Raw genomic sequence first — 6,376 nt, forward strand, 5'->3', positions numbered from 1 at the left:
CACCTTTCTTGGAAGTCTGTGTCTGTTAAGAGCCCATCCAATGCACATGGGTTAAAACCTGCTTAGTTGGAGGATTTGGTTGAGTCATCCTACTCAGAGCCTGCAGGAATAAGAGCTGCAGCCAAGAGTGGGTGTGACAGTTATCTGAGGAGGGCTTGTGTGTAGGGAGAGATTCTGTGCAGGGACAATCCAGTGCTTTCCTGCTCACCCAAGCCCTTCTCCTTCCTGCTCATGGCCTGCTAGTTTGGAGATTATCATTAGGTTCGCCCATTTAACCGTCATAGTTTGACATGGTTAGACTTGAAAATCATGACTTTTTCCTTGTCCCAGACATGAATGAATCAACCTTGATCCTTTATCTGCCACTCCCTGCCTAATAAATTAGCAGAGTTTACATAACCCGCAGTCTGGTTGTTTATACTGGGCATCATTAAACACTATTATGCAGCTCCATTTCTTGGCGTCAGCACACATTTTTCCAGGTGGAACTTTCCTTCTGTTAGGTAGTGTCTGAAGGCAGAAAACGTTGAAGTTCCTTTCTGTATGACATTAAAAAAATGTGAGAAGGTGGTTAACTTTGCTTTCATAAGTGCCTAAAATAGCTGACTGGGAGAGAGTACTCGTTAAGTGCCAGCCAAAGTGCTGAGCATGCTCGATGCGTTACCCTATTTAAATGTTATAGTATTCCTAGGAAATAGGTACTATTATTTTTCCCACTGACAGATGAGGAAGAAGCAGCTGTGAAGAGTTGGAGAGATCCACGACTGTCTGAGTTCTGGGTCTGGGCCATAAACAAAGTGTGTGTTGCCAACTGTTCAGAAAGAGGTAGAGCACAGTCCAGAATCTGTCTCACCTTTCTTAGATTTTGAGAGGTTCCTGGCATCTAAAATCACCGATGCAGGACCGACATAAATAGTGTGCTGGTCATAGCACTTGGGCTTTAAAATCCCGAGTCATTGAATTTTCAACATGGTGGTCAAGAGGCAAAGGTTCATTAAACCTGCAGATTAATTTGTTCCAGTTGTCTCAGAATACTTAAAAATTTTTCTAGCCCTGGCCAGTGTTTTTCAGTGATTAGAATGTGGGCTTTTGCACTGAAGGATTGTTGTTTCAATTCCCAGTAAAGGCACATACCTGGGTTGCAAATTTGATCCCCGGTCTGGTCTGGGTGCATATGGGAGGCAACCAACTGATGTGTCTCTCTTCTCTCTCTCTCTCTCTCTCTCTCTCTCTCTCTCTCTTTCCCTCCTTCCACCTTTTAATTCTCTGTAGAAATCAATGAAAAAATATCCCCAGGTGAGAATTAACAACAACAACAAAAGACTTTTCTAATATGGTCAGAGATAATATAATGGAGGTAATTTTTAATATTATATAATGAAATCTTTCAACATTGGAAGACCTAACAGTATAGATCCATGAACCCATTTTTTCAATGACCAATGTATGATGTTTTAAAATCACGCAAGAGAGAGCAATGGCTTTTAAGGTAGCAGAGTATGAAGAGTTCTTTGACATGGTTTCAGACTCCACATTAAAACTCATCTTTAAGAAACTACTACTTCTCAAGTTTTGATGTAGCATCAAAAAAAAAAAACCCACATTATCTGAAAAGGCTTTTTAGATTTTTTTTCATTCCCAATTAAGTAAAAATCCACATTATCTGAAAAGGCTTTTTAGATTTTTTTTCATTCCCAATTAAGTATTTACATATGTGTGAGTTTGGATTTTTTTCATATGCTTGAGCGAAACAAGCATATTGCAGACTACTGAATGCAAAGCTGACATCAGAATCCAGACAGAAAGAGATTTACAATGTCAAACAAGGCCACTTTTCTCATTTGAAATTTTAATAGTTTTTCTTTTAAATACATTTTATTGGTGTTAAATACATTTATTAGAAAGAGAGGAAGGGGGAGGAAGAGAGAGATAGAAACATTGATGAGAAACATTGATTGGCTGTCTCCTGCACACTCCCTACTGGGAGTTGAGCCTGCAACCTGGGCATGTGCCCTGACCGGGAATTGAACCAGTGACCTCTTGGTGCATGGGCTGATGCTCAATCACTGAGCCACACCGGCTGGGCAAAACGTGGTTTTTCTTAATGAATTTATTTTTTTATTTTAAATAAATGATTTATTTTAATAAATATTTTAAAACTTTGTCAGTGTGTGTGTGTGTGTGTGTGTGTGTGTGTGTGTGTGTGTAAAAACTCTTTAGGGGCCCTTAATAATTTTTAAGCATATAAATGAGTCCTGAGTCCAAGTTTGAGAATAACTATCCAAGGGAATTGGTAATGGATTCTAGAGAGTTTCCAGTTCTCTTCCTTCCTCTAGTAGTTGGGAAGAAGGGCAGCTAGACTATACAATACTATTTTCACTATGTTATCTGGGGGGCGGGGGTGGTGGTGATATTCTTCTGGGACCTAGCATTACAACTTTTATTTCCTCATGTGGTCCAAGTCCCCTCCACAGAATGGAGCTGAAATTGGCTCAACCAAGAACACAAACACACACCCTAAGCTTGATCCCTAAGCTGATGTGGTGGCCCATACACCATTATGGCTCTTAGCATTATTTATCTTAGGGAACATCAGACCTACCAGTGGAGATGATAAAATGAAAATATTTATGCCCAGATTTTCTTGCTAGAGACTTGTGTTTGGAAAGTCTAGGACTTCTTAGTGTCTGTTTCTTCATCAATGAAATGGGGATAAGAGAGCCAGCTGTGGGTCTTCTTTATTCTGGTTTAGTGAGGTCACACTGGCAGTCCTAATAGGAGTATTTATACCACAGAAATTAGCAAATGCTCTGCATCAGAGATTTCATGTTTTCATAGAACTGGTTATTGAATATTTACCACTGCTTAACTCTTTACCTTAGAGAAATTGAAATAAAGGAATTAAAAAAATGCCTGGGAGTGAGTGCCCTATAGAAGCTCGTTGTTACTATTACTATGTTGCCTCAAATTCCAAACTTTGAGAGCCATTGTGTTGGTAGAAAAGGATCATTCATCTTTGCCAAAACCACATAATTCTTCAATTTATGAAACTCCCAATGGTCAGGCATCGTCATCAGCCTTTTCCACAGCCCAGACTTCTGGGCTCAGAGATGTCACCTGTAGGTAGCCCTGCTGCATACAGACCCCAGCTGCTTTCTCATGGATAGTGGGACCACCAGCTACACACAGGCCACGGTGCACAGCCTTGAGGCCCCTTGGTGCCCCATGTCATAATCATGTCACTGTTGTGAATTCTAACATGGCTCCTGCTTCCCTGTTCTGTACCCATGGAATCAAAGTGGTTCCTTTTCTTTCTTTTACAGCCACAGGGGTGGGTTTGACTAATGAAGGAGTCCTTTTTGGGTGAATGGGTGGAGATGTTTGGAGAGGGAAAGGCTTTTCTAGAGGGAGGAGAACACTTCATAGGAAAGAGATTCATAGCCACTCAATGTGAACCAACTTTGTTTTGCCACCGGGTTGATATACTCATGACCCAGGAAAGGACCCAGGAATTCACCAGCTCCATTCTCAGCTACAGGGCGATGCCAGTTTTCGCCAGGGCTTGAACCAGTCATACCAGAGTTGTCTCAGTCAAGTTCCCACTACCTCCTTCTGGAAGCAATTCTAATATGCTTAGAGTTCAGCATTAAAAAGCTTGGCTTAAAATCAACTCAGGTATTTTCTTTCCACTTTGCTTCTTGAATAGAAGGATCAGATTTTTAAAAAATGTTTAAATCACCAAATTTTGTGTACAGTGTAAGAATTAACATGGTTGATTCAGGGTCTGACAACATTCTTTCTGATTCAGAGAGTTGTAGTGCATGGAGCTCCGGGCACATTAGGTTTGATATAGGTCAGAACAGAGCCTCTAAGCATGAAAGCAGTCTGAGACAAATGCTTAGATCATCTACCGGGCTTTCTGAGGAACCAGTGAATAAATTTGTCTAAATAGTTTATTGCCAAGGTTTAAAAACTAGCTTAAGTTTTACTTATGATTGAGCTTAGGTAGATTTAATTTAATGCCTTCTGTTTTGCTTAAATCAATTTTCATTTAGGAAATAGGAGAAAGAGGAGGAGGAGGAGTTGGAGAAAAAGAAGAATGAAGGCACAGTGTTCATTTTAAAATAGTGCTTACTTAATTACTTTTTGCAGATTAATTTGGCAGTTAAATGAGGAAGCTTGCTATTTCATTTGGTTTATGTGTATATGGTCACTAATTGAGGTGGATACTTATCCAGTCATGACAAGGTGAAACATCTCTAATTACACATCAATTATGGATTTGGAGAGGATATTTTTACACACTGTACTATTAGGAGGACAGCTACTGTCACAATAGAATGATAAACATTTAAATTATTTTGCTTAACTAAAAATAGCAAGCTTACATATTTTGAATATTTTCCCCATGTTTATTTTTATAAAAATAGCATATTGATTTTTAATCTGCTTCATATTTATAAATGTCACATGTAATCCTTTAATATAAAATTCAAATGGGCTCTCTTTCAGGTCAACATAGACATATAATAATGACTTTTGTAGTTAACTCAGTGCTCTCCTTCCCCTTCCACTTCTTTCTTATTTTTGACAGAAAAGAGAGACAAGTTTACCTATTTCCCAAAGCATTGAGTGGTTTCCTTCAATTTTAACTAAGGTAACTAAAAAGAATAAATTGTTTCTACAGCTGTAGATGTTTCTGATATTAAAATTATCATCACTTTCATAACTGCTGATTACTATAGGTGCTTAAGTGTCTTTCAGTAGTTCACTTAGGACCTTTATACTTTTAATAACTCAAACACCCAGATATGCTTTAAATCATTTTCCCTTGGTGTTAAACTCTTAAACTTGAATTCCATCAACATCAGCTTTACAGTATAACCACTTTTTCTCCATAGCAGTTAAAGACATTGACACTACAACTAAATTTGTGGAAGACTTAAAAAAAACTATCTGGAAATAAGACACAACAGGTATATGCTATTTGTAAACTTGCTTTGAATATCCATGTGGCTGTATCATGCTATATAAAAAATGAAACTTCTTGTCATGGTGGTAAAGTTCAGCTTTAACATAGCCGAAGCAAAATTTATATTTCAACACATTTGATCAAATGAGTGTTTTGGTTTCTGTATTTATTTATTTATTTGTAATCCTCGCCAGAGGATAGTTTTTCCATTGATTTTTAGAGATAGTGGAAGGGAGGGAGGGGAGAGAGAGGGAGAGAGGAGAAAGAAAAATATCCATGTGAGAAAGACACATTGATTGTTTGCCTCCCACACACACTCTGACCTGGATAGGGATAAAACCTGCAACCCAGGTACATACTCATGACTGGGAATTGAACCCATAATCCTTTAGTGCATGGAGATCTAGCACTCTAACCACTAAGCAACATTGGTCATGGCATATAATAGATTCTTTATTTGCATGTGTGTGTCTGTGTGTGTGTAGGGGGTGAACACAGTACTAATGGAAGAAAGCTATCTGCTCTTCTCTCTGAACACTGCTCACACAAACACAAACATGTGTACATTTAGAGGGGTTCATGGACTCCAGGTTATCAACCCCTTGAAAGAATGTAGAATGCTGTACACGCTATTTATTTCATCCTATCCCTTAGTGCTTTTGAAATATCCACTGTTTTCTGAAAGGTTTACTTTAATTTTGTCTCTTAAATTAGATTGTAATTGAAGGAAGGAACAAAGGGTCTCAGACAACAATACAAATAACTTTGATTAAAGAGGATATAGTATATATAGTTGAACACCCATAATCCAGTCAACATTAAAATGTTAAAACAGGATATGTTACCTAAAAGGATAAGTTTTATGTACCAGAAATCATCTGTTTCTGGATGAAGCCAGAAAAACGTGGTGGCATCCTACACTGTGACCTCAGTGACAGGAAAGCAGAGTTTCCACCGCCATCACACTCATTACCAGAGGGAGGCCACCTCAACTCCCTGCTCTACCAAGGCGAGGGGCAAGGAGAGGTCTGGCAATAAAAAAAGAGACGGAAAGACAAAAGATAAAGTAAGAGAAATAAAGGAAAAGAGGAGAGGGGGGAGAGGATAGGGAAAAGAGAGGAAGACAGGGTGAAGGTGTGTGGAGCCAGAGAAGATGAGAGAAATCCGGCTAAGAAAAGGGGCCATACTGAGGCCATTGTTTCCAAATACAAGTTCCTTAAAATTTTTTGAATAATTAACCATTCCCAGCTTTTGATAATTTCCCTCTTTTCACTTCTTTTATCATTGACAATCATGAGAAGTGTGTAGGTAGGCAGAAGCACATTGACAAGTTCAGGTTGAATGTCAGCTACTATAGAAACTTACTTGTTAAGTTTGTTTAGCCTGAGAACTGGTTGAATTTGC

The 6,376-nt window shown here is 38.7% G+C and overlaps 1 long non-coding RNA gene across 1 annotated transcript; it reads left to right on the forward strand.

Moving 5' to 3' along the window:
* The first annotated feature begins 3,659 nt into the window (after nt 1-3,659).
* LOC129150278 (uncharacterized) lies at nt 3,660-4,922 on the forward strand. The gene is made up of 3 exons (XR_008557018.1): nt 3,660-3,675; nt 4,595-4,657; nt 4,902-4,922. It is a non-coding gene; the product is annotated as an uncharacterized LOC129150278 (long non-coding RNA).
* The last annotated feature ends 1,454 nt before the right edge of the window (nt 4,923-6,376 follow it).

The sequence above is a fragment of the Eptesicus fuscus genome, chromosome 9, assembly GCF_027574615.1.
Source record: "Eptesicus fuscus isolate TK198812 chromosome 9, DD_ASM_mEF_20220401, whole genome shotgun sequence".
NCBI classification, from domain to species: domain Eukaryota; kingdom Metazoa; phylum Chordata; class Mammalia; order Chiroptera; family Vespertilionidae; genus Eptesicus; species Eptesicus fuscus.